The sequence below is a fragment of the Cricetulus griseus genome, chromosome 5, assembly GCF_003668045.3.
Source record: "Cricetulus griseus strain 17A/GY chromosome 5, alternate assembly CriGri-PICRH-1.0, whole genome shotgun sequence".
NCBI classification, from domain to species: Eukaryota; Metazoa; Chordata; class Mammalia; order Rodentia; family Cricetidae; genus Cricetulus; species Cricetulus griseus.
The window spans coordinates 91,025,537-91,052,135 of record NC_048598.1 but is presented as its reverse complement, the minus strand read 5'-3'; positions in this window follow the sequence as shown (position 1 = coordinate 91,052,135).

Sequence of the window (26,599 nt, the reverse complement as noted above, 5' to 3'; positions counted from 1 at the left end):
GCATGCTTGAAATGCAGTAATTTTACTACTTTAAATAATTCTCTTCTCTTATACAAAAATAATGGTTTAATTACAGGATATAAAGGCAATATTTTCTTAACATCATTATGTCACATTTCAAAATAGTATATCTTTGGCTATATTGTATTAGAATGTTTGATTTTTAAAAATATTGTTTCAGTTGCTACTAAATTTGATTCAAAAAAGAAGTCATTTTGATTTGAGGTTCTGGCAGAGTTTCCTACAATTACTTGAATGGCTTTGGATATGTTCATCATTTTGTTTTACAGATTTATACAATGTGTCATATTCTATGTTGATAAGTAGGAAACCAAACTATAAACTTATTCTGGAAAATATTTTGTATCTTACAGTCTCAAATATTCAGGCAACTCATTCCTTTTTTTATTTTATTTTATTTTATTTTATTTTATTTTATTAGTTCAAATTAGGAACAAGCTTGCTTCAGATGTCAATCCATTCTCCCTCTCCCTGCCCTCCCCCCCAACATCCCACCTGCCCCTAGCCATCCCCCCTCCACTCCCAGGCAGGGTAAGGCCCTCAAAAGGGGCTCCCCAAAGTCTACCACATCATCCTGGGCCAGGCCTAGGCCCTTCCCCATGTGTCAGGGTCAAGAGAGCATCCCTTCACATGGGATGGGCTCTCAAAATCCCTTCTATTTTTTTTAAGACCTTACATATTTAATACAGTGCATTACCCCTGTACAAATGGAAAAAAATTAAGTTCAACATTTCTAGACCAATATGGCTATTAATTTTTGTACAATGCCAACTCAACATGGTAAACTGGGATACTTTTTTCGAAGTTGACAGCACAGCTAAAGTTTCCAAAAATTCAAATCACACACACACACACACACACACACACAGATATATATATATATATATATATATATACCAATAATGGCAGTATGTTATGCATCAATAGCAGCAACAGCTTTTCCAGGTTCTGCAGTCATTTGAACAAAATTGTAGAGACATCCAGCATTCTCCATTTAAAAAAAAGTAAAAAACAAAATCCCAGAAAAACAGCACAGTTTTTTACTCTTGTGGTACCTGGGACCATTTTTTTAAAAATTAGCTTCTTAATCATCATCTGGAAGGAAACCATTCTGAGAAACATCAATAAAAACAGCTCTGATAAAGCACGGTCACTACTATGTATCATAAAGCAGGTCCACATATGAGTGACTACATATCATGTTTGTCTTTTTGTGATTGGGTTACCTCGTTGAGAATGGTTTCTTCAAATTCGATCCATTTTCCTGCAAATTTCAAGATTCCATTGTTTTTTTCTGCTGAGTAGTACTCCATTGTGTAAATGTACCATATTTTCTGTATCCATTCTTCAGGTGAGGGGCATATAGGCTGCTTCCAGTTTCTGGCTATTACAAATAATGCTGCTCTGAACATGGTTGAACAGATGTCCTTGTTATATGAATGTGCTTCTTTTGGGTATATGCCTAGGAGTGGAATTGCTGGATCTTGTGGTAGACTCATTCCCATTTTCTTGAGGAGTTGCATACTGATTTCCAAAGTGGCTGTACAAGTTGGCACTCCCACCAGCAGTGGAGGAGTGCTCCTCTTTCTCCACATCTTCTCCAGCATAAACTTTCTTTGGTATTTTTGATTTTAGCCATTCTGACAGGAGTAAGATGGTATCTCAGAGTTGTTTTGATTTGCATTTCCCTGATGACTAAGGATGTTGAACACTTTCTTATGTGTCTTTCAGCCATTTTAGATTCCTCTATTGAGAATTGTGTATTTAGTTCTGTACCCCATTTTTTAATTGGATTGTTTGGTGTTTTCGAGAGTAGCTTCTTGAGTTCTTTTTATATTTTGGAGATCAGCCCTCTCTCAGATGTGGGGTTGGTGAATATCTTTTCCTAGTCTGTGGGCTGCGTTTTGTCTTGTTGACTATGTCCTTTGCCTTACAGAAGCTTCTCAGTTTCAGGAGGTCCCATTTATTAATTGTTGATCTCATGTCTGTGCTACTGGTGTTATGTTCAGGAAGTGGTCTCCTGTACCGATTAATTCAAGGGTATTTCCCACGTTATCTTCTAATAGTTTCAGTGTGGTTGGGTTTATGTTGAGGTCTTTGATCCATTTTGACTTAAGTTTTGTGCATGGCAAAAGGCTTCGGTCTATCTGTAGTCTTCTACATGTTTGCATCCAGTTATGCCTGCACCATTTGTTGAAGATGTTCTCTTTGTTCCAGCGTAAATATTTAGATTGTTTGTCAAAAATCAGGTGATCGTAGGTGTGTGGGTTAATTTCAGGGTTTTCAACTCTATTTCATTGGTCTACCTGTCTATTTTTGTGCCAATACCAAGCTGTTTTCAGGACTATAGCTCTATAATAGAGCTTAAAGTTAGGGATGGTGATGCCTCCAGAAGTTCCTCTATTGTACAGGGTTGTTTTGGCTATCCTGGGTCTTTTGTTTCTCCATATAAAGTTGGGAATTGTTCTTTCAAGGTCTGTGAAGAAATGTGTTGGGATTTTGATGAGGATTGCATTGAATCTGTAGATTGCTTTCGGCAAGGTTGCCATTTTTACTATGTTGATCCTGCCTATCCAAGAGCATGGGAGATCTTTCCATTTTCAGGTATCTACTTTAATTTCTTTCTTTAGAGACTCAAAATTCTTATGGTACAGGTCTTTCACTTTTTTGGTTAGTGTTACTCAAGGTATTTTATGTTGTTTGTGGCAATTGTAAAGGGTGATGCTTCTCTGATTTCTTTCTCCATCAATGTGTCATCCATATATAGTAGGGTTACAAATTTTTTTGAGTTAATCTTGTATCTTGCCACTTTGCTGAAGGTGTTTATCAGCTGTAGGAGTTCCCTGGTTGAGTTTTTCAGGTCACTTATGTAGACTATCATATCATCTACAAATAGTGAGAGTTTGACTTCTTCCTTTCCAGATTTGTATTCCCTTGATCTCCTTTTGTTGTCTTATTGCTCTAGCTAGAACTTCAAGGACAATATTGAAGAGGTATGGAGAGAGTGGACAGCCTTGTCTTGTGCCTGATTTTAGAGGAATTGCATTGAGGTTCTCTCCATTTAATTTGATGTTGGCTGTTGGCTTGCTGTATATTGCTTTTATTATGTTGAGGTATGTTTCTGTTATCCCTGATTTCTCCAGGACCTTCATCATGAAGGGATGTTAGATTTTGTCAAAGGCTTTTGTGGCATCTAGTGAGATGATCATGTGATTTTTTTTTTCCTCAGTCTGTTTATATGGTGGATTACATTGATGGATTTTTGTATGTCGAACCATACTTGCATCCCTGGGATGAAGCCTACTTGATCAGGATGGATGATTTCTCTGATGTGTTCTTGGATTCAATTTGCCAATATTTTACTGAGAATTTTTGTATCAATGTTCATGAGGGATATTGGTCTGTGGTTCTCTTTCTTAGTTGTGTCTTTGTGTGGCTTGGGTATCAAGGTTATTGTGACCTCATAAAAAGAGTTTGGTAATGACCCTTCTGCTTCTATTGTGTGGAATTCTTTGAGGAGAATTGGTATTAGCTGTACTTTGAATTTCTGGTAGAATTCTGCACTGAAGCCATCTGACCCTGGGCTTTTTTTGGTTGGGAGACTTCTAATGACTGCTTCAATTTCATTAGAGGTTATAGGTCTATTTAAGTTGCTTATCTGTTCTTGATTTAATTTTGGAAAGTGAAATCTGTCCAGAAAATTGTCCATTTCCTTTAGATTTTCAAATTTTGAGGAATATAGATTTTCAAAGTATGACCTGATGATTCTCTGAATTTCCTCTGTGTTTGTTGTTATGACCCCCCTTTTTCATTCCCGATTTTATTAATTTGCATGTTCACTCTTTGTTGTTTGGTAAGTTTGGATAAAGGTTTGTCTATCTTGTTGATTTTCTCGAAGAACCAACCTTTTGTTATACTGATTCTTTGTATTGTTCTCCTAGTTTCCATTTTATTGATTTCAGCCCTCAATTTGATTATTTCCTGGCATCTTCTCCTCCAGGGTGTATTGGCTTCTTTGTTTTCTAAAGCTTTCAGTTGTGCTGTTAATTCTCTAGTGTGATTATTCTCCTGTTTCTTCATGTAGGCATTTAGCACTATTAACTTTCCTCTTAGCACTGCTTTCAGAGTATCCCATAGGTTTGGATATGTTGTGTCCGAATTCTCATTGAATTCTAGGAAATCTTTAATTCCTTGTTTTATTTCTTCCTGGACCCATGGATTGTGCAATTGGATGTTACTTAATTTCCATGAGTTTGTAGGTTTTCTGTAGTTCTTGTTGTTGTTGAATTCTAATTTTAAAGCATGGTGGTCTGATAAGATACAAGGGGTTATTTCAGTTTTTTTGTACTTGTTGAGGTTTGCTATGTTGCCAAGTATGTGGTCGATTTTAGAGAAGGTTCCATGTGCCTCTGAGAAGAAGGTAAATTATTTTGTATTTGGGTGGAATGTTCTATAGATATCTGTGAAGTCCAATTGCACCATATCTTCTATTAGTTCTTTTGTTTCTTTGTTAAGTTTCTGTCTGGTGTTCCTGTCCAGTGGTGAGAGTGGGGTGTTGAAATCTCCCACTATAAGTGTGTGCGGTTTTTATGTGTGATTTGAGTTTTAGTAAAGTTTCTTTTACAAATGTGGATGCCTTTGTATTTGGGGCATAAATGTTCAGATTTGAGGCTTCATCCTGATGGATTTCTCCTGTGATGAGTTGGAAATGTTCTTCATCTCTTTTGACTGATTTTAGTTTAAGTCCAATTTGTTGGATATTAGGATTGCCCTTATTGTGCTAAAACTACATTTTTTGAATAAGTTGTCTCTTCCCTTTCCTTGTCCTTATTCCAACCCACTGACATCTGGAAAGTCATGAGCCTAGTTCCAGAACTATATCCGTGAATCACCTTTTCCTGTTCTATCACTAGACCTATGGCTTGGGAGCCATCTTTCCTTTTTCTTCCCTGATCCAACTAAACAATTCATCCATCAGCTTTGCCTGGCCTACCTCATGCCACTCAACTGCACCTGCCCAATCTAATGGAGGACCGATATCACATCAGACATACAATCAAAGAAGGAAACCCCAAGCCTGGGTCAAATGGCAAAAACAAAAATAACATGAGTGGTCCAAACAGCATATCTCCCATCAAACTCACTAGTCCTATAGAACTGTTCTCTAGTGAAAATTACTTAGATGAACCCCACAACACAGAATTTCAATAATCATAAACTTTATCAAAAGATTAAAGAGATTTTAAAGGATATAAACAAAGACTTCGCTGTGCTCCAAGAAGACAATAATGCTTGAATGATGTCCAAAAAAAAAAAAGAAAGAAAAAAAAGAAAAAAATACAAATATACACTTGAATGAGCAACTGAAGGCAGTTTAGGATTTGAAAACTGAACTAACTCTGTAAAGAAATAAAACATTGAAGAGAACATAAGCTATGAAATGAAGATATAATTGAAAAAACTCAATATCCCAATTAGAAAACTCTGGGGGAAAGCCTTACAAGTAGAATGAATCAAGTAGATAGAATATTAGAACTCAAAGATAAAGTAGGATAGATAGATGAAAAGATAAGCAAAGAAAATGAAAACAATTAAAACATGGGATAAAAGCACAGAAGAAATGTGGGACACTGTGGAGAAACCAAATCTTTCAATTATGGGCAAGAAAGAGGTGAAGAATGTCAGAGCGATGACACAGACTTGATTTGGGCAAAGTCATAGAAGAAAACTCCCCCAAACTAAGGAAATATATACACATATAGATACCAGGTACACAACAAACCCAAACTAGATGAGACCAACAACAACAACAACAAAAAAACCCACAGTATATCATAGTCAAAACAGTAAATACACAGAACAAAGAAAAAATATTGAAAGCTGCAGGAGAAAAAAAAATATGTCACAATTAAGGAAACCCATCAGAATAACATTTGATTTCTCTAAGGAAACTCTGAAAGTAGGAAAAGTCTGGAGCAAAACACTTCCAAAAGACCACAAATGTCAATCAGGATTTCTGTGCCCAGTATAAATAATCTGTCATGGTTGAATGGGAAAAGAAAATCTTTCCATGATCTAAACAGCCTAAAAATAATAATAATTGTATCTGACAACAACCAAAAACCCCACCTCAACAGAACATTGGAAGCAACACTTCAAAGTGAAGAGGGAATAAACACAACCAAGAGACTCTAAAAAGAAAATAAATGAATATATAACCTAATGAAAAACCAAACCACAACTAAGAATGAAAACCAGGAAAAAATAACTGCTATCTACACATGCTATTACTAATAACACTAAATATTAATGGCCTCAAACTTCAAATGAAGATACAAGCTAGCTCCATGCATTAAGAAGCAAAGTCCATCTGTTCTTTCAAGATAGCACCACCTTCAAGTGAAAGGATAAAAAGAATTTTAAAAAGTACTCAAGCAAATCGGATGAAGAAGTAAGCAGGTGTTGACATCCTAATATCTGACCAAATAGACAACAAACTAAAACTGATCTAGAGACAGAAAGGTACTTCACTCTAGTAAAAGGAATCATTATTCAGAAAAATATCACAACACTAAACATATACACACTGAAATCTGGTGTTTAAACTCCATGGAGATTGAATAGTTGCTGCCAAATGTCTAGTCTACAAAATCTCTGGATCAGCCTAGGGTCTCACTAATTTTGTGACAGACCAGCAACATGATTTACTCAACCTTTGTGTTTCCATCTTTAAAAAGAGAACACAATGAATCCTACTCAATACTGCTACAAGAAGCAATGGATTGATGCTTTTAACATGGTTATTGTCCCCATGCTACATGATGTATGCTACATGAATGGAAGAAACATTGTTGGTGTGACTCCATTTCATGTAACATTCTCAACAGTCCATAAGATTTGTATTCACATCATTAAAGTATCTGGCTGTTGGCTCCTTCACCTAGCTTGCCTCGTTTGTTGTGATCTTCTTTGTTTAATGAGTTTCTCTTTGTTGTGTCTGCTCTTGCCACTCTTCTCTTGTCTGCTCTTAATCCAAGCTCTCTGTACATACTCATAATTCACTTTAATGTCTTCTTTGAGCACTTGTCACAGTAACAGGCAGTGAATTGGGTTACAGGCATTAATATTTCTGTACATTTACAAAGCCATGTCAATTATTATATGTTTTACACAGGGAAGGCAGCACTACTAAAACATGAACATTGTGTCCTAAGAACTTTTGTTACTTTGATTTATATACACTTTCAACGTTTTAAAAATTATTCTTTTTATCATTTTTCCTATGAATTATTCTGTTTGTATCATTAGTTTTCAGATTTCCTGACCAAGAGTAATTGACTAAAAATATTTATAGAAATTTTCTGTAGTTATATCTGTGCCAATGACAACTAAATTACCACTTTCTTCTCTCTTAAATATTAGATTTTGAAATGCAAGTAGATTAACTTAGCTAAGAAAACAAGGAATAGATATCTTTTCATGTTTTATGTACTGCTTTTTGACTACATTTTGAATGTGTTCCTTGAAATTTACATAATCATTCACGGCTCTACTTACATCTGAATACCACGGTAATGACAACTTAAGGTATATTGTCTTCTGCTTTTTCAAAACGGATCAGTTATCAAAGTTGATTTCTATGTATGTACCTGTTTCCATATTTGCTGTGGATTAGGTGTATGAGTTTGTAAGTAGATGCTGTTTCTGAATATACTATGGCAACTTTGGAGCTATCAAGGAGCATCAGGCTTTATTTATTGTGTTAAATTATCTAGCATGTGATTCCAAAAGTTGAAATCTCAAGCAAATATCATGATATATTAAGCAGTATACAGATTATGGCATAATAAGTCAAGCCTGAACAATATTATGGAAAAATTTTGCTAATGTTAGTTCCAACCGAGGGTGAACTCTAGTTCCTAAAAAAATTTCCTTCTTCCTTTGAGATGAGAACACAAAGAAACTGTGTCTTAATTGTGACCCAACATAAAAAGGAAAAAAAAATTTACACTGCTATTTTATAGTGAAGACATTGAATTCTATTCATCATTTAACTCTGGCATGTTAGTAATGTAGTAACCATCCTGTCTTACAGTATTGTGAAATGATGAATTCTGAAAACCAGTTGTGTCTCCACCCATCAGAGTAGCTCAGTGGACTTTTGCTGCAGTTTGAATCTGAAGTGACACTTATAGGCTCAAATGCTAACGGCAGAGATAGGTTGCCTGAAAGAGTTTAGCACAATTTCATTTTTTGCATAGAGTAAATGCTCAATAAACCACATCGCTACCATTCAATTTCTGTCATTATTGTATTTCTCATGTGTAGACACCTGCATCATTCCCATGGGCCCTTGCTCTTTATTTTTTCTTCACACCTAAGTCCATTCTCCTTTAAACAATGTAGAACTTGGTGGTTAGCTGACAATGTTGTTTTGTTCATCCCTTCTTACTATCTTCATGCACACAATGAACGAGATGCTGGTATATTTGTTTAACTGTATCTATATTTTATATCTAAAGCAATTCTCTTTTAAAAATAACAGGCTGGTACCTTTTCTGTGTGGCATTGTACTGGGAACTACAGTAGCAAGTGTCAGTGATGTAATATGAAATGTAGATTTTTTTAAATTAACATTTAGAACAGGGACTAGTTGGGATGGAAATGAGAGTCAGTAGTGGCAATGGGGACAAGAGAAGGTATTGGGGAGTGAACATTATTGAACTACATTTTATACATTAATGAAAGTATTATATATTTATTAATAAAAATCCCAAAACCAAAGATTTGAAAATTTATTTATTTTAAATTATGTATATGTGAGTGTGAGTGCCTATATAGATGTATATGCATCTGAGTGTAGGATTGTGCAGAGAGCAGAAGACAGTGTCATGTTGTATCCCCTGGATCTTAACTTACAGCCAGTTGTGAGCTGTATGATGTGCATGCTAGGAACTGAACTCAGATCCTCTGGGAGAACACTATGTGCTCTTAACTACTGGAGCATTTCTCTGGACCACCAAACCCTGATGCTACAGCTAAGGGCAAATTCTAGAGAACTACGGGAAACAAACAAACACTGTTTAATACTATACTTACACTGAACGAATTAGCCTGAAGTTAACTATGTAACATAAAGAAGTTGCAAGTGAAAAATTTTAGAAGTAATTTAGAAAACAAATCATTGATTTTGTGTGTGTGTGTGTGTGTGTGTGTGTGTGTGTGTGTGTGTGTGTGTGTGTGTGTGCTTCCTCCTTTGATACACTGTCTAGAATGGGTTATTATCTTGGAATTTTAAACTTAATGTTCTGAAATTTGTTATTAATTGAAATAGAATTAAAATCATTTTCCCTGCCTTTTCCTTCTTCCAGTCCTTCCCAGCTACCCCACATTCTCAAGTTCATAGTCTCACTTTCTTTTACTATAATTGTACATACATGTATACATAAATACTTATATACATACATATATATGTGTATGTATATGTATGCACAACTTATTTAAATTAGTATTTACTGAGTTATTCATGTGCATATGGCTTCTGAGATAATCACTCTGCACTGAATGTCTAATAAAAGGGTTCATTCCTAGGAGAGACTTTTCTCCTTCTTCCAGAAATTATTAGTTGCCTATAGCTCTTTGTCTTGGGGTTGGACCCTTTGAAATTTTCTCCTTTCATGTTAACATGTTGATTGGTATTGTCATTTTCTGGCCATGTTTATACAGCCATTTCTAGGAAAGATTGTTTCACAGAAGACTTCCTGGTTTTCTGGTTCTTACTATCATTCTGCTCCATCTTCTATAATGTTTCCTGAAACACAGATGCATGAACTATGATAACTGTGATACACATATATGTGATGGGGTTGGGCTCTTGTTGGGTTACTTTCCATTGCTGTCATAAGACACCATGACTAAGGCAATTTACAGAAGTAAGAGTTTATTTGGAGTTTACAGTTTCAGAGGGAGTATGACAGCAGACAGGCATGCATAGACCTGGACCTGGACCCAGAGCAGTAGCTGAGAACTTACCTCCTTATCTACAATTAGGAGGCAGGGAGCTCTAAGTAGGAATGGCATGGCTTTTGAAACCTCTGATGGTGATGTACTTCTGTATATATTTTTTTATTGTTGGTTGATGAATAAAACACTGTTTGGCCAATAGCCAGGAAGGAAGATAGGCAGGGCTAGGAGACCCGGAGAAGGTTGAGAAGTAGGCAAAGAGGGGCTGTCGAGGGATGCCACATAGAGACTGGAAAGATAGGAGGTGCCAGGTGTTCTCTGGTAAGATAAGGCCATGTAGACATACATAGATAGGTTGTTATGAGTTAATAATTAAGAGAGAGCTAGCCAGTAAGAAGCCCTAGTTATTCGGGGGCTGAAGGGCTGTGGGACCTGGTGAGACAGAAACTTTCATCAACAAACCCCAAATCCCACCTCCAGTGAAACACTTCCTCCAAAAGACAGGACCTCCTAGTCTGTCTCATACAGTTCCACAAATTGAGACCAAGCATTCTAATATATGAGCCTAGGAGGGCCATTCTCATTTAGACCACCATAGTACTCTACAATCTGTTGATTTCTGCCTCATATCCAGTTGCGGTTTTCTGTGATGGTTTCTGTTCAATGTAAAACTTAAATTTAAAAAGGCTGAGCCTAAATTCTAAGAAAGGCTCATTTGTAAAGTATTTCTGGTGTCCATTTCAATTGATCTCAATGAGGCAATACTTAAGTTTATGGTACTAGAAGTCCTCTCAAGTTTGGCATGGTCATTATTTTTCCTGATTTTCTTGGCAGTAAGCACTGATGGATGAAAAATTCTAAAATCAAAATAGTCTAATTGGCTCCTCATCTCATTTAATAGACTGTCTAGCAGACCTCAGAAAAGAAAAGGAAGTATGTTAGATATACAAAATTGGCCAAGTGAAGCCCCAGTAGCTGAGAGTGGTGAACATGGAGCTGAGAAGGAAGGCTAAGATCAAATGGTGAAGATTAATGAAAACATTCAGGGAAAAAGGGATAGCAATGATACAAATCTACATTTAGAAATTATGTTGGTATCTCTTAGGAAATGTGGAGAACTGAGCTGAGAAGAACAATTTGGAATTGAAAATAGAAACTAAAGTTGCTGGGTGTAATGGAAGTTTTAATGAGAAAGAGAGGTTAAGAAATATCAGGATCTACTACTGATAGATTGATCTATTGAACATTAGCAAACTTTCCCCTTATTGGTTTGACTTTAAGGACTAACATCTTTCCTTTAACACTGAAGGGAAAGAGCTGAAGGAAACTAGATTCTACCTTTTTTCTTTCTTCTTCTTTTTGTAAATAGAGAGGAATATAAAGTGAAGAAAAAAATAAAAAGCATACTATTGTCATACTCCTTCTTCAGAAGAGCTTAATTTTAAAGAAGTCTGATAACAACGATGAGAAGTCTGGTAATGAAGATTCCTTGCTAGGAAACAGAACTGGTTCATTTATAACATGCAACTTACAGTAAGATGATTGGCTCAAAGTTGATCTCACTTTTGTTAAATAGACTCTGAACAGTTCATTTTAGTTCAACACATTTAAGTTATCACACAAAAATAACCCTTTCAAATTGTTATGCATCTTCCACAAAGGGCATATCTGTGAATGACCATTTAGACTTTGCAAGTCTCTTTGTGTCCTTCCTTTTGTAGCAAGTCACATTGGCTGTTGGGGCCCATAAAGATGGGTACACTTCATCTTGTCTCAAGGTCAGAGAGTTCAAAACTGTCCTCAGTAAATCAAAAGACCTAAAGGTCTAATGCTTGGCTACTGCAGGATGTTTCCACCTTAGTAGTAGATGTCTTATCTAAATAACAACAGACTTGGGCTCAGGTGTGTTTACTCTTGACCCTGAAGGCCTGGATAATAGGTATGACTACCAAATGCATGGAGGATTAAGGGAAGTAAGTCTGTTTTCTCCTTATACATGATAGTAGAAGTCTTCTGCCAAGTCCTCCCTTTTGGTTGGGTATTTAAGAATGTTGAAGAATAAACTAGAAGCATGTTCAGTGTTCACTGGATTGCCTATCTGACTCTATCCTGTGTCTCTGTCTTCTTCTTTACATCTTTATCTGCCTTTTCCCAATCCATACTCCCCCTCTCAGGTATGAAATGGGCAAGTCAGCTGGCTCCAACTGTAGCCTCACAAAGACAGCTTCCTACAATTGACACTGTCAACAAATTACCTGGCTTTGGACCCACTAGGGATATGTGCCCCAGGCATGAACAGATGAACAAGGTACATCCACAACCTAAGAGAAAGAGATGTGGAGTTGAAAGGTCAGAATAGCTCAAAGAAAGCCAACTAAAAAGAGGGTAAGAAAACCTTGAAAGCCAGAGAGTTATGATAAAAGAGATTTGGTACACAGAATTGAAATTTTTCAAGTGCATGTCAAGTAAAGAAAATTGAACTTAACTAGCTTAGGAAAGAGATAAAAAATTTATTCCAAGTTCAACTAGTGACTTAAAGTATGGACTTTTTATGCCTCACACCTCAGTTTTCTTTTTTCATTTACTTAAATAGTGGGAGTCTTAAAGCAGAGAACAAGCCACATAAAATTATTGCATGATAAGGTGAACGAACAAGGCAATTTGAGGTCAAGGGTTTTACAATTCTATATGTAATATGAAATCCAGATTGGAAAAAAAGGTTTTCTCGATGGAAAGAGTTCAGCAATCTAGGTAATCATCAAATAGCTAAATATCCAGACTATCTTTGTGTAGCTGTCTAAAGATCATTATATGAAGACATTTTTTTAGTTCCGTGATAAAATTCATTTTTATCAACTATCACACTCTATAAATTTCTGTATCCTCTGCAATTTCAACACCAAAGTCATGTTATTTCCAACTAGTCATAGACTGAGGAAGGCAGAAAGATTAGTGGTATATGAGAGAAGGTCTTTGCTGTGGAATTTATTATCTTAAATGCCAGTGGTTTCTTCCCAGATAGCTTGAGTACAACGTGATTGATCATACTCGGTACTCTGAGGAGTGTAGAAATCTCACTAAATGGAAGGCGATAAGGCTGAAAACACTAACTAAAATAACAGTAGGAGAAGAGACACTGACAGACTGAGGAACCTATAAATGCCAGAGACAGAAATACAGTAGACAGATACCTCAGTTACCAAAAGGAACAAACATGGGTTTGTTTGCATTTTATGCTGTATTTGTTTTGAATCAAGAGGATGAAGGGGTGATCTTCAGGAAGAGTATTAATTGTGCTTCACAATTCAAATGATAAGATTCTGGCCATGTGAAAAAGCAATGGAAAAATTTCATATCTAGACAAACAGACACTGCCATCAGTCATTGGCACTTTACTGATGAGGATCTATGGGTCATTTCTAATAAGAAAGAACAAAATTCACTCTCTTTTCTCTTTTATATGGTAGTCTAATTAAATGTTCTAGAGCTAATGTGGTGACCTTATTATATTACCTACAAGGGTATTTGTTTGCTGCTGGAAGTCATACTCATCACACATCTGTCAATCTTTTAAACTTTTCATCAGCTCTTTTTAAGTGATATACATTCAGCCAATCATAGAGAAAAGCAGTGAGATACTACAAGAGAACAACTGGCAAGGTCTGATCATTTTTACTGATATGCCATAGGCCAGAATCATCACATTTAGATATAAAGTATGGGGGAGGCTAAACATGGCCTTTATGGAAGCCATATGCCTTTCTAGTAGAACAGTAGATCTACTTGGAAACTAGCAGTGTTGGCTGCAGTCTGCTCCCAAGTTCTTTCCCAAATGTGCAGATCTCTATTTTGGGTGCATCAACCACAATGCAAGAAGCCTTGTGAAGATTTGAGGGAGAGTACTATGCATGGATGCAAACATAGTTTAATTGGTGTAACAATGGTATTTTCTTCTTTTTAGAAGTGGTTCTTTTATGGGAACTAGTCTCTTTTGCTGATATACAGTTATCACATGGAGCTCATCATGTTGAAGATGCTTCAACACAAAAGGAAGTTGATTCCCTCCCCTATTCCAATACAAAGTGCTGGAATTAGAATGGTTCACATGTATTGAAAACTTTGGAAAGAAAAATGAGAAGTTGAAGCAATGATGATTTCTGACAATCATCAAACTGTACTGTAAAAAAGTGATGAAAACTCTTTGTTTTGTGACTGCATGAAATTCTTGAATTAACTTACAAAAAGCTTCTGGAAATTCTCATCATCACCCCTGCTCTTTTCTATTGGGAGATTTGCCTTGTCCTCATTTTTACAGTCAAAGCTTAAAAAGTTATATTCTTCTTAGAGACAGGATAGTTTGTGCAGTCCACATCAAGATGGAAAAAAATAAGGACCACAGAATTTTCCTTTAAACAAAGAGAAATTAAAAACATAAAGCAAATATGTAGCTTACAGTTCTTGGAAATACAATTCCTAAAGAATTAGTGGGCTTCTAGTCAATCATTTCTGCACACATTATTTCTGCACATAACTGTAAACAGAGGTCTTACCAAAAGATTTTTTTCTTTCTTAACACATAAGCTTTTAAATTATTGGTCAGAACTTCTTTTTCTTTAATGGGTTGACACTCCAGTGTGTGATATTTTTTACCCTGAGGTTACTTTCATTGACTGAAAACAGCAAATGAGATTTATGTGAAAAAAGCTTGATGACACAACATTATCAATATTATGGCTACCTCTCCAGAAAAGCCCCTTTTAATAGCCTGCAGTGGACTGTAAAAGTAAGCACAAATAAAAACAAAGCAATTTTCTAAGGTTTTCTAACCAATTCCATTAGAATTATCCAAGCTGAGATTCCATCCTGCCTCCTACATTATTTTGGAAAACAATGCTATGGAATACATTTTGCACAACTAAGATCAGCAACTAGATAGCATGCAGAGGTCCATTCTTTGCTAATTTCCATCAGTCATAAATACATAGTAACATATTTCAGGTTATTTTTGTTAGAATTACTTTTTAGTTGTTATCTGTACTATTTAAATAGTTAAATATCAATAATAATTAAAGCATAGAGGTACTTATTCTTTTGCAATAGCTTTCTAGACACTTGTCATTTGAGATAAATACAAAAGGCAATTTTAAATAGCAAAATAAAAGATAAACTGGGTAGACAATAACCCAAAATTATCTAGAAATGAATATAGTAAAAAATTTTTCTCATAAATTATGAAACAGTTTTGGCTTATTTACTTGTAAAATTAATAAAGGAAAACTGAAAAGGAAAGAGATAATCAAACATCAAGATGTACTATTTGAATTTGACTAATGTTGCAAATATAAAGAAGCAGTGAGACCTTGTTCCAAAGTCATCGTCATCATCACAGTAACAGTCAAAAATCAATTGTAATAGAAAAATTAACACCACTAATACTCATTCAAAAAAATAGAATTTCTTGTAAGCATGAATGAAATTTGTCAAAATTATTTACACAAAGTAAAGCTACACCATAGGAACCCTGAGAGTTCAGAAACTTATTTAATGGAAAATTCTAATCTATGTAGTTTCTACTAGCTAAAAAAGGAGACTATTAAACTCACACAATTAACAAACAGAGCTCTGGCACCAAACATGACAAGGCAATTTTGATACTAAAAATGGAATGCTAATTTCACTCATGAGCATCAATGAAAATAATTCTAATCATATAAGCAAGAAATGAGAGGTTCAATCATTGGTGACTCAGTAGAGTATCTCAAGGATAGTTAATGTAACATTACAAAATTAACAACTATAATCCTCATGAACTATAAAAGCAAAAACAATTGTAGAAAGGTACAATTTTGCTGCACAATGAAGCATTATATATTCTCATATTCGTAGACTTGAGCCATGTCAAGCGAGAAACGAGGAGACAAGTTTCCTCACAGCCATTGTGAGCAGGTGATTTAGTTTTCCTACAAATATATGCTGGCTTCATGACTGCATGGGCATAGGAAATGCTTAGCCCATTCTTGGATTGCTCAGAAGGAAACTGATCTGTTCCTGAGCCAATGTCTCTATGGGGTTTCCTATTCTTTCATGTTGATGACATTTGTCCCCTTGAAGTAAACCATCTTATCACATTTGTCTTCACCAAACCTTTTATATCTCCAGAATTCTTCTCATCAAAAACTTTGTAGATGGCAGTGGCTCCACAAACATCTTCACCAAACACCCTTCTTTTGTGCTGATTAGAAAAGAAATTAATCCTAAAGAACAGAAATAGGATGTTACAAGCTTAGTTAACACACACCTCCAATGGAAACTTTTCTATGCATCTGCAAATGCAATTTTCCTCTATAGTAAGAAGAAAGCCAACCTGCAGTTATTTGCATTACAGTTAGAGAAATAGAAGTGTATTTGTGTTGTTTTGCCTTAGAACAATGTGCTCTGCCACCCTCTGAAGCAATCAGTATCAAAGGCACTGCTGTGACATCTGTTGGAGCATCACACTTCTCAAGAAACTGTGGAGAGGAGACAGGAAGAGAGAGGATGAATATTTGGGAGAGAGAAGGATACCAGAAGGACAGAATATAAGAAGATAATCATGTATGTGTGCACACCTGTGCATACTCCTGTGTGTGTGTGTGTGTGTGTGTGTGTGTGTGTGTATGATCAAAGTACATATTTGCAAGCATGAAAATGTCACAATGAAGCCTGCTATTACACAGACTATATAATTTATCCATATACATTAACCAATGTGTTAAATATTCATGGGGATTTTACTGATTTAATTTTCACTAAGGAAGTGTACTCCTATTGTGTTTCCTCATCTCCTAATCTTGTCTTTGCCATCTTATCTTCATATGTGACCATTCCTTTTAATCTTACTCTGTATTTGTTGTTTTCCTTTAAAATGTACTTAGATTAATTTATTTTCTTTTATGCTCAGGGGTGTTTTGCTTGAGTGTTTGTATGTGCACCATGCTTGTATCTGGTGCCTGTAGAGTTCAGAAGAGGGTGTGAGCCTCTAGAATTGGAGTTATGAATAGTTGTGAGCTACCATGTGGGTACTGAGAAACGCAATCTTTGTTTTATCAAAGAGCAACAGATGCTCCTAACAGCTGTGGCACTTCTCCAGCAGGCATGCTTCCTTTCTGGGGTACTGAGTATTGAACCCTCAGCTTCACACATTCTAGGATACTACTCCACTTCTGTACAATACTCCAGGACCTTCATGTGTTGTTTTTTTAGAATGTAGTGTTTATATATATATATATATGAAAAACAAACTATACATCATCTCTGACTTGCTAGAACTGCTTTCGAGTGTGTCCATGATATGAATTCTATTGAATTTCTTCTACTTTACATTATAAATTCTTTCATGTGCCCTATGTTGTTTATCTTTTACCTCTATTGCTTATTAAAGAACAACAACACTCCTATGCATGCAAACAATTTTTCAAACTTCAGGGTAGATATGTTCTTGATTTTTTTCTTTTGGTTTTTCGAGACAGGATTTCTCTGTGTAGCTTTGGAGCCTATCCTGGCACTCTCTGTGGAGACCAGGCTGGCCTTGAACTCACAGAGATCCACCTAGCTCTGCCTCCCGAGTGCTGGGATTAAAGGTATGCGCCACCAACGCCCGGCTGTGTTCTTGATTTTTATAGCTTGTAACCAATATGAACCAACAAATAAGTTCTGTTCTTTTGTTGTCTGTTTGCAGTGCTGGGAATTATATCCAGAATCTTCTTAAACCCTCCATGTAAGCAATCCACAATGCACTAGATGCCCCCTTCCCCCATCTTTCTATATTGGTTTTGAAGAGAATTGCACAGGCCCTCATTAAATTCTCATTGTCTGGAAAATATTTGTCTGGCATTGCCTTGTTCAAATGTAATGAGTTGATTTGTCTAGCAGTTCCTATTTCCCATTTCTTAAATTAGTGTAGGGAAATTTATTCCTGCATAGTTTCAGATTCTTACTTCTCAACAATAGACTTTAAGCATCAGTAAAGTGTACAGTACAAGGATCCACACACTTTTTGATGAACAACCACAGTAACTCCAGCAAGAAGGAATAATAGGATGTCTCTAGGAGATGAAGACTCCAAAAATGATGTAAAAAGTTAACCCCTAGGAAGCAGAAATGGGGAAAAACGATATCTGGCTGCTGCAAAAGATAGCGTGCAGGATGGATGGAGATGGTACTATATTTCTTCTCCTTTGCACAGGCTCTAAAGCTCTGATGTACTAGAGAATTTTACTCTGCAAAAACTTGATTATGAATATGCTGGAAATAGAAAAGCTAGATAAACAATCAGGAACCACAGGTGTGAGGATAACCAATAGAATACAAGAGATGGAAGAGAGAATCTCAGGTGTTGAAGACTCCCTAGAGGATATATAGTCATCAATCAAAGAAAATCTCAAGTCCAATAAACCCCCAACACAAAATAGCCAGGAAATATAGGACACTGTGAAAAGACCAAACTTAAGAATAATAATATAAAAGAAGGTGAAGAAATTTCGCTCAAATGTACAAAAAATATATTCAACAAAATCACAGAAGAAAATGTTCCCAACCTAAAGAAGGATACTCCTAAGAAAGCACAGGCAGCTTACAGAAGACCAAATAGATAGGACCACAAAAAGAAGTCCCCTCACCACATAATAATCAAAACACCAAACCTTCAGAATAAAGAGAAAATATTAATAGCAGCAAAAGAAAAAGGCCAAGTAACATGTAAAGGCAGACCTATCCAAATTACACCAGACTTCTCAATGGAAACTATGAAAGCCAGAAGATCCTGGATAGATGTTCTACAAATGCTAAGGGAACATGGATGCCAGCCCAGACTACTGTATCCAGCAAAGCTTTCACTTACTATAGATGGAGAAAACAAGATATTCCATTACAAAACTAGATTTAAGCAATACATATGCACAAATCCAGTCCTACAGAAATTACTGGAAGGAAACTCCAACTCAAGGAAGATAACTACACTCAAAAAACCATAGACAATAGATAATCCCACTTTACCAAACACCAAAAAAATGGAAGAAATTCACACATAATAATACCACCACCACCAAATCCCAAAAAACAAGAATCAGCAATCAATGGTCATTAATATCCCTCAATGTCAATGGTATTAACTTGCCTAAAAAAATACAGGCTAACAGAATGGTTACAAAGACAGAATCCATCCTTCTGCTGCATACAAGAAACACTTCTCAACATCAAAGACAGATGATTCCTCAGAGTAAAAAGTTGGGAAAAGACTTTCCAATCAAATGGACCCAATAAACAAGCTGGTGTAAGCAATCCTAATATCTAACAAATTAGACTTCAAACTAAAATCAATCAAAAGCGATGAAGAAGGGAATTTCATAATCATCACAGGAAAAAGTCCATCAAGATGAAGCCTAAATCCTGAACATCTATGCCCCAAATACAAAGGCACCCACATTCATAAAAGAAACATTACTGATGATCAAATCACACATAAAACCTCACACACTTACAGAAGGAGACTCAACGCCCTACTCTCACCACTAGACAGGACCACAAGACAGAAACTTAACAAAGAAAGAAAAGAAATAACAGAAGTTATGACCAATTGGGATAACAGACATCTATAGAACATTACATTCAAACACAAAAGAATATACCTTTTTCTCAGTGCCACATGGAACCTTCTCTAAAATTGACCACATACTCAGCAACATAGCAAACCTGCACAGGTACAAAAAAATTGGATAACCCCCTGTATCTTATTAGACTAGAATGCTTTAAAGTTAGAATTCAACAACAACACAAATTGCAGAAACCCTACAGAATCATAGAAATTGAACAAATGTGCAATTGCACCATTCCTGGGTCAAGGAAGAAATAAAAAAGAAATTAAAGATTTCCTAGAATTTAATGAGAATGAAGAAACAACATACCCAAACTTATGGAACACTTTGAAGGTAGTGATAAGAGGAAAGTTCATAGCACTAAGTGCCCACATGAAGAAACTGGAGAGTAGTCACACTAGAGCATTAACAGTGCAACTGAAAGCTCCAGAACAAAAGGAAGCAAACTCACCCCAGAGGAGTGACACCAGGAAATAATCAAACTGAGGGCTGAAATCAATAAAGTAGAAACTAAGAAAACATTACAAAGACTCAATGAAACAAAGAATTGGCTCTTCTAAAAAATCACCAAGATAGACAAACCTCTATCCAAACTAACCAAAAGGTAGAAAGGGAGCATGCTATTTAACAAAGTCAGAAATGAAAAGGTGGATATAACAATGGACACTGAGGAAATCCAGAGAATCATTAGGTCTTACTTTGAAAACCTGTACTCCACAAAAGTTGAAAATCTAAAGGAAATGAAAAGTTTTCAAGATAGGTATCACTTACCAAAATTAAATCAAGAACAGATAAGCAATTTACACAGACCTATAACCCCTAGTAAAAAAGAAGCAGTCATCAAAAGGCTTCCAACAAAAAAAGAGCCCCTGACCAGATGGTTTCAGTGCAGAATTCTACCAGAAATTCAAAGAAGAGCTAATACCAGTACTCCTCAAATTGTTCCACATAACAGCAGCAGAAGGAACATTGCCAAATTCTTTTTACAAGGCTACAATTATCTTGGCACCCAAGCCATACAAAGACACAACTAAAAAAGAGAATTATAGACCAATATCACTCATGAACATTGATGCAAAAATATTCAACAAAATACTGGCAAATCAAATCCAAGAACACATCAGAGGATTTATCCACCATGATCAAGTAGGCTTCATCCCAGGAATGCAGGTATGGTTCAGCATAAGAAAATTCATCAATGTAATCCACCAGATACACAAACAGAAAAAGAAAAACCACATGATCATCTCACTGGATGCTGAAAAAGCCTTTGACAAAATCCTACACCCCTTCATGATAAAGGTCCTGGAGAGATCAGGGACAACAGGAACATACCTAAACATAATAAAAGCAATATACAGCAAACTACCAGCCAACATCAAACTAAATGGAAAGAAACTCAAGGCGATTCCTCTAAAATCAGGAACATGGCAAGGTGTCCACTCTCTCCATATCTCTCCAATATTGTACTTGAAGTTCTAGCTAGAGCAATAAGACAACAAAAGGAGATTCAAGGGACACAAATAGGAAAAGAAGTCAAACTTTCACACCTACAGATGTTATGATAGTTTACATAAGTGACCCCCAAAAACTCTACCAGGGAACTCCTACAGCTGATAAACACCTTCAGCAAAGTGTTAGGATACAAGATTGACTTAAAAAAATCAGTAGGCCTAATATATACAGAAGATAAATAAATGGGCTGAGAAAGAAATCAGAGAAACATCATCTATTACAATAGCCACAAACAACAAAAAATACCTTGGTGTAATGCTAACCAAACAAGTAAAAGAACTGTATCACAAGAACTGTGAGTCTTTAAAGAAAGAAATTAAGGAAGATACCAGAAAATGGAAAGATCTCCCATGCTCTTGTATAGGTAGAATTAACGTAGTAAAAGTGGCAATCTTGCCAAAAGCAATGTACAGACTCAATGAAATCTGCATCAAAATACAAGCACAATTCTTCACAGAGCTTGAAAGAACAATACTCAAATTTATATAGAAAAATAGAAGACCTAGGATAGCCAAAACAACACTGTACAATAAAGGAACTTCCAGAAACATCACCATCCTGGACTTTTAAGCTCTGTTATAGAGCCATAGTCTGGAAAACAGCTTGCTATAGGCACAAAAATAGACAGGTTGACCAATGGAACTGAATTGAAAACCCTGATATTAACCCATACACCTATGAACACCTGATTTTTGACAAAGAAGCTAAAGTTATACAATGGAAAAAAAGAGAACATCTTCAACAAATGGTGTTGGCATAACTGGATGCTGACATGCAGAAGATTGCAGATAGATCCATATCTCCTGCCATGTGCAAAACCTAAGTCCAAATGGATCAAAGACCTCACATAAATTCAGCCACACTGAACCTCCCAGAAGAGAAGATAGGTTAATACCCTCGGACAAATTGGTACAGGAGATTGCTTCCTGAGCATAACACCAGGAAACACATAACATAGCACAGACACTGACACGATAATTAATAAATAGGACCTACTGAAACTGAGAAGCTTCTGTAAGGCAAAGAACACAGACAGTAAGTCAAAACTGCAACCCATAGGATGGGAAAAGATCTTCACCAACCCATCATCTGACAGAGGGCTGATTACCAAAATATACAATGAACTCAAGAACCTAGCCACCAAAACATCAAACAATGCAATTAAAAAGTGGAGTGCAGAATTAAATAGAGAATTCTCAACAAAGGAATCTAAAATGGCTGAAAGACACTTAATAAAGTGTTCAACATCCTTAGCCATCAGGGAAATGCAAATCAAAACAACTCTGAGTTACCATCTTACTCCTGTCAGAATGGCTAAAATTAAAAACACCAATGACAATCTATGCTGGAGGGGATGTGGAAAAAGAGGAACACTCTTCCATTGCTGGTAGGAGTGCAAACTTGTACAACCACTTTAGAAATCAGTATGGTGGTTTCTCAAGAAAATGGGAATCAGTCTACCTCAGGTCCAGAAATTCTTCTCTTGGGCATATACCCAAAGAATGCACATTCATTCAATAAGGACATATGTTCAACTGTGTTTATAGCAGCATTATTTGTAATAGCTAGAACATGAAAGCAACCTAAATGCCCTCAACTGAAGAATGGATAGAGAAAATGTGGTACCTTTACACAATGGAGTACTACTAAGCAGAAAAAAAAAATGAACCTTGGAATTTGCAGACAAATGGATGGAACTAGAAGAAACCATCCTGAGTTAGGTAACCCAGTCACAAAAAGACAAACACAGTATATACTCACTCATATATGATTTTTTAGACATATAGCAAAGGCTTAGCAGTCTACAGTTCAACTGCCAGAGGAGCTAGGAAACAAGGAGGATCCCAAGAGATTAAATAGTCCCTCAAAGCAGAGTGGAGAAACAAGAACCCCTGAGAAAATAAGGAGCATGGGGTGGGGAAGGTAGGAAGGGAAGAAGGGGAGGGAGGAAGAGAACAAGAGGACTGAGACAGGGGAGGAATAGAGGAGGGCAAGAAAGGAGATGCCTTGATAGAGGGAGACAGTACAAGTGTGGAGAGAGATCTGGCACAGGAGAAATGTTAGGGTATCCACAGGGATGACCCTAACTAAGAATTTAGGCAGTGACAGAGCTGCCTTTGATGCCTTTCCCCTATAATAAGACTGATGACTACCTTGGTTACCATTCCTAGAACCTTCATTCAGTAGCTGATCAAAGCATAAACAGGCACCCACAGCTAAGCACTGAACCATACTCCTGGAATCCAGTTGCGTAGAGGGAAGAGGGATGAACAAAGGAGCCAAATGATTCTGGAGAAACCCACAAAAACAGTTGACCTGACCTAGAGTGAGCACAGAGACCCTAGTTGTAAAGGTGGGGAACCAGCATTGGCCCTAACCAAGCCCTCTGAATGTGGGTGCCAGCTAGGAGGCCAAGACAGTCTATGGGACCTCTAACAGAGGAGCCGGTGTTTATCCCTAGAACACAAATGGACTTTTGGAGTCCATTCCTTATGGAGGGATACTATTGCAACCCAGATACAGTAAGGAGGGCCTAGACACTTCCACAAATGATATGACAGACTTTGAAGGTCTCCCTTAGAGGGCCTCAATATCCCTGGGGAGTAGGTGGAGTGCGGGTTGGGGAGTGCTTGGTGGGAGGACATGGGAGGATGGGAGTGTGACGGAATATGGAGATGGACATGAGTGTCTATAAAATAAAAAAACTTGATTACATTCCTTTAATCTGATGGTGATTTCATAAGCAAGAGTGTTCTTTACAGTCACTCGGTAGGCTCACAGGTAATATATTTGGTGGCCATTTCCTTTTCTGTAAATTTTTTTTTTAGTTTTGAGATTATAATATAATTACAGTATTTCTCCCTTCCCTTTCCTCCCTCTAACCCTCCACATACCCCTCCTTGAACTTTTCAAATGAAAAGTATTTTTTTCATTCATTGCTTTTTATATCAATACAATCTGCTAAGTCTTCTACTGCTACTTGTATGTGTATCTTTAGGGTAGACTTTTTTTTTAGGGTAGACCATTTGATATTGGATAACCAGTTGTGCTTTTCCCTGAGATCATTGCAGAAGAGAGGAGAAAGACTTTACGAGCTAGAAGTAGTTTTCTGTAAGGCTGTGCCTCCTAAGGATGTCAGAAGTTCCATGCATGAAGTTTCACCAGCATGTCTGCCTGAATAGCAGCTGAACAAAACCAGTAATAGATGTACTAAAGTGGACAGGAAAAGCCCAAGAGGCCTCAGTCCTACACAAAGAACTACAAGCAACTAAGGATTTCTGAGAGGGGAACATTTCCTTTTGAAAAATTCTCATAATATAGCAGGTACTCAAGAAATGTGATTTGTAATTAGCCCAAGGTTTACAATATTCCTAGTTATTACAGTAATTGAATCTCATAATAATTTTCTCTGTTCACAACCACTGTAACATTTCCCAACTTACACATAGGAGTCTTGAATTTATGCATACATCTGAAGCCGATATGTTTGTTTCTTGGTTTCTACCTTCAAAGTCCTTCATGTAGACACTGGGTGGAATGCAGTAACAAATAGTCCTAGGAAATGCAGTAAATGATTCTAAGGTGTGAGGTTATTGGTTAAAACTTCACAGAATGATATGTGGATGCATTTTGAAGATTCTGAGTATTTTGTATGGCATAGAGAAACATCTGTTTGATTGAATGAATTTTCCAGATCACCTTACAATCTTAGGTTGTCATGCTTCCTATCTTGAAGCCAGAAAATTAGTTCTACCAGTCATTTTAGCTGCAGGAAGGTCTGTCAAGAAAAGAGAAATGATAACAATTATTCCCCCTTTCTGAATGACCTTAATTCACAATTGAGTAGCAGTTAGCATGAGAGAGATTCTCCATCCTTTTTTTTTAATAAGTAAAAAAAAAAAAAAACCTTCCCTGTTTTGTGTTTAGTTTAAACTTCCTTGGATGCCCAGAATGGCAACTGTATTAGCACCAGTGTTTTCTTTCACACACTGTGGTTTGAAAATCACAGATATGGTGAGGTATGATACGTATCCATCACCAAGCAGATCCTTACTCTGCTGCCATATGTCTTTGCAGTATGCTGCCTGTAATTGATGGCTTTAAGTTTCTTGTCATGTTTTCAGTTAATACCCATTTGTATATTGCCAAGTTTTGGAATAGTTGTCATGTTCTATAATAAATGGTATTTTCTTTAACCATTTCCCTTAAACTATCTTCATGTAGTCAAAGGTTAAGAGTTAATATTCTAGACATTAGGGTGGTATCTGGGCTAAATAGTAGAACATGAATTATGTTTGCTTTTTAGTCAAAGCATTTCTCTACTGTGTAAAAAAATTGAGAATATCAAGAATATTTATAAAGATTTGATTTATTAAAAGGGGCCTTATAGGAGATTCCTCTGAGGGATTAAAAAGTAGGTGTGTATTTTGTCTACATTTCATCACAGTCTTAAAAAGATTGCCCAAAAATGGTTAACATATTCCTAATAGAATTATTTCAAATACCCACTAAGACTTGATTACATTGTATTTATTAAATATAATGTCATAGCTCTCACCACATAAATCCATTATGTCTTTTAATATCTTTTTTTCCAGCTCCCCCCCACCCCGGCTTACTAAAGGTTGTGGCCTTGCAAAATGGCCTGATAATTTTCAGTACTTATATGTTATTTTTCCTGTGTTAGTTTCTCAAATAACAACTGCTCATTTCTGTAATGACTTTATTGATGCAATGATTCACATGTAAATATCTTTTTAGGAACCACATTTATAATCACAATATATTATTTCTAAAAGGAAGAGTAAATGACAGTTGGACTCCCCAAAAAGCTTCTGATAAATTAGAACTAAGACTACCATATTCAGTTATTAATAGTTCAAAAACTAGACACCTGTAACAAAATCACTGAATAAAATACAGACTATGTCCAAGATACAAGAAAATATCTATGAAAAGAGATGATAATGCATTATTTCAGGTAAAACTCTAATTGGTGAAAGGATCCAGAATTAGAAGTTAATAAATCTTTTTTATCTATTTCATATCTTACACCTTACGGTGCATATACAATCAGCATGCCATTGTTTGTTCAAAAATAAAACTACAAGTAAAGTTTATTGTCCATTTATATGATCAGTTATAAAAGAAATCAATATATCATCATCCATAAACATTTACTAAGCAGCAGCTGGATACGGATACAATAATGCACAATTCTACAATACAATAAAGTGTCACCCTAGGGTTCTTAGGAGCTACAAGCTTCAAACGCTATCAAAATTTACTAATAATCCAGTGTTCCCTATGTGCTATCCCACACAGATAAAGTAACACTTATCCTAGCATGTGTTTGAAGTCATGTAGCATTCCCTTAAAAAGATGATTTTGGCATTGGGCAAAGACTGAAAGGAAAATAACAGCAAATGGCATTTTCAACTGAGGGCACATGGGACTGACTCTGGAAT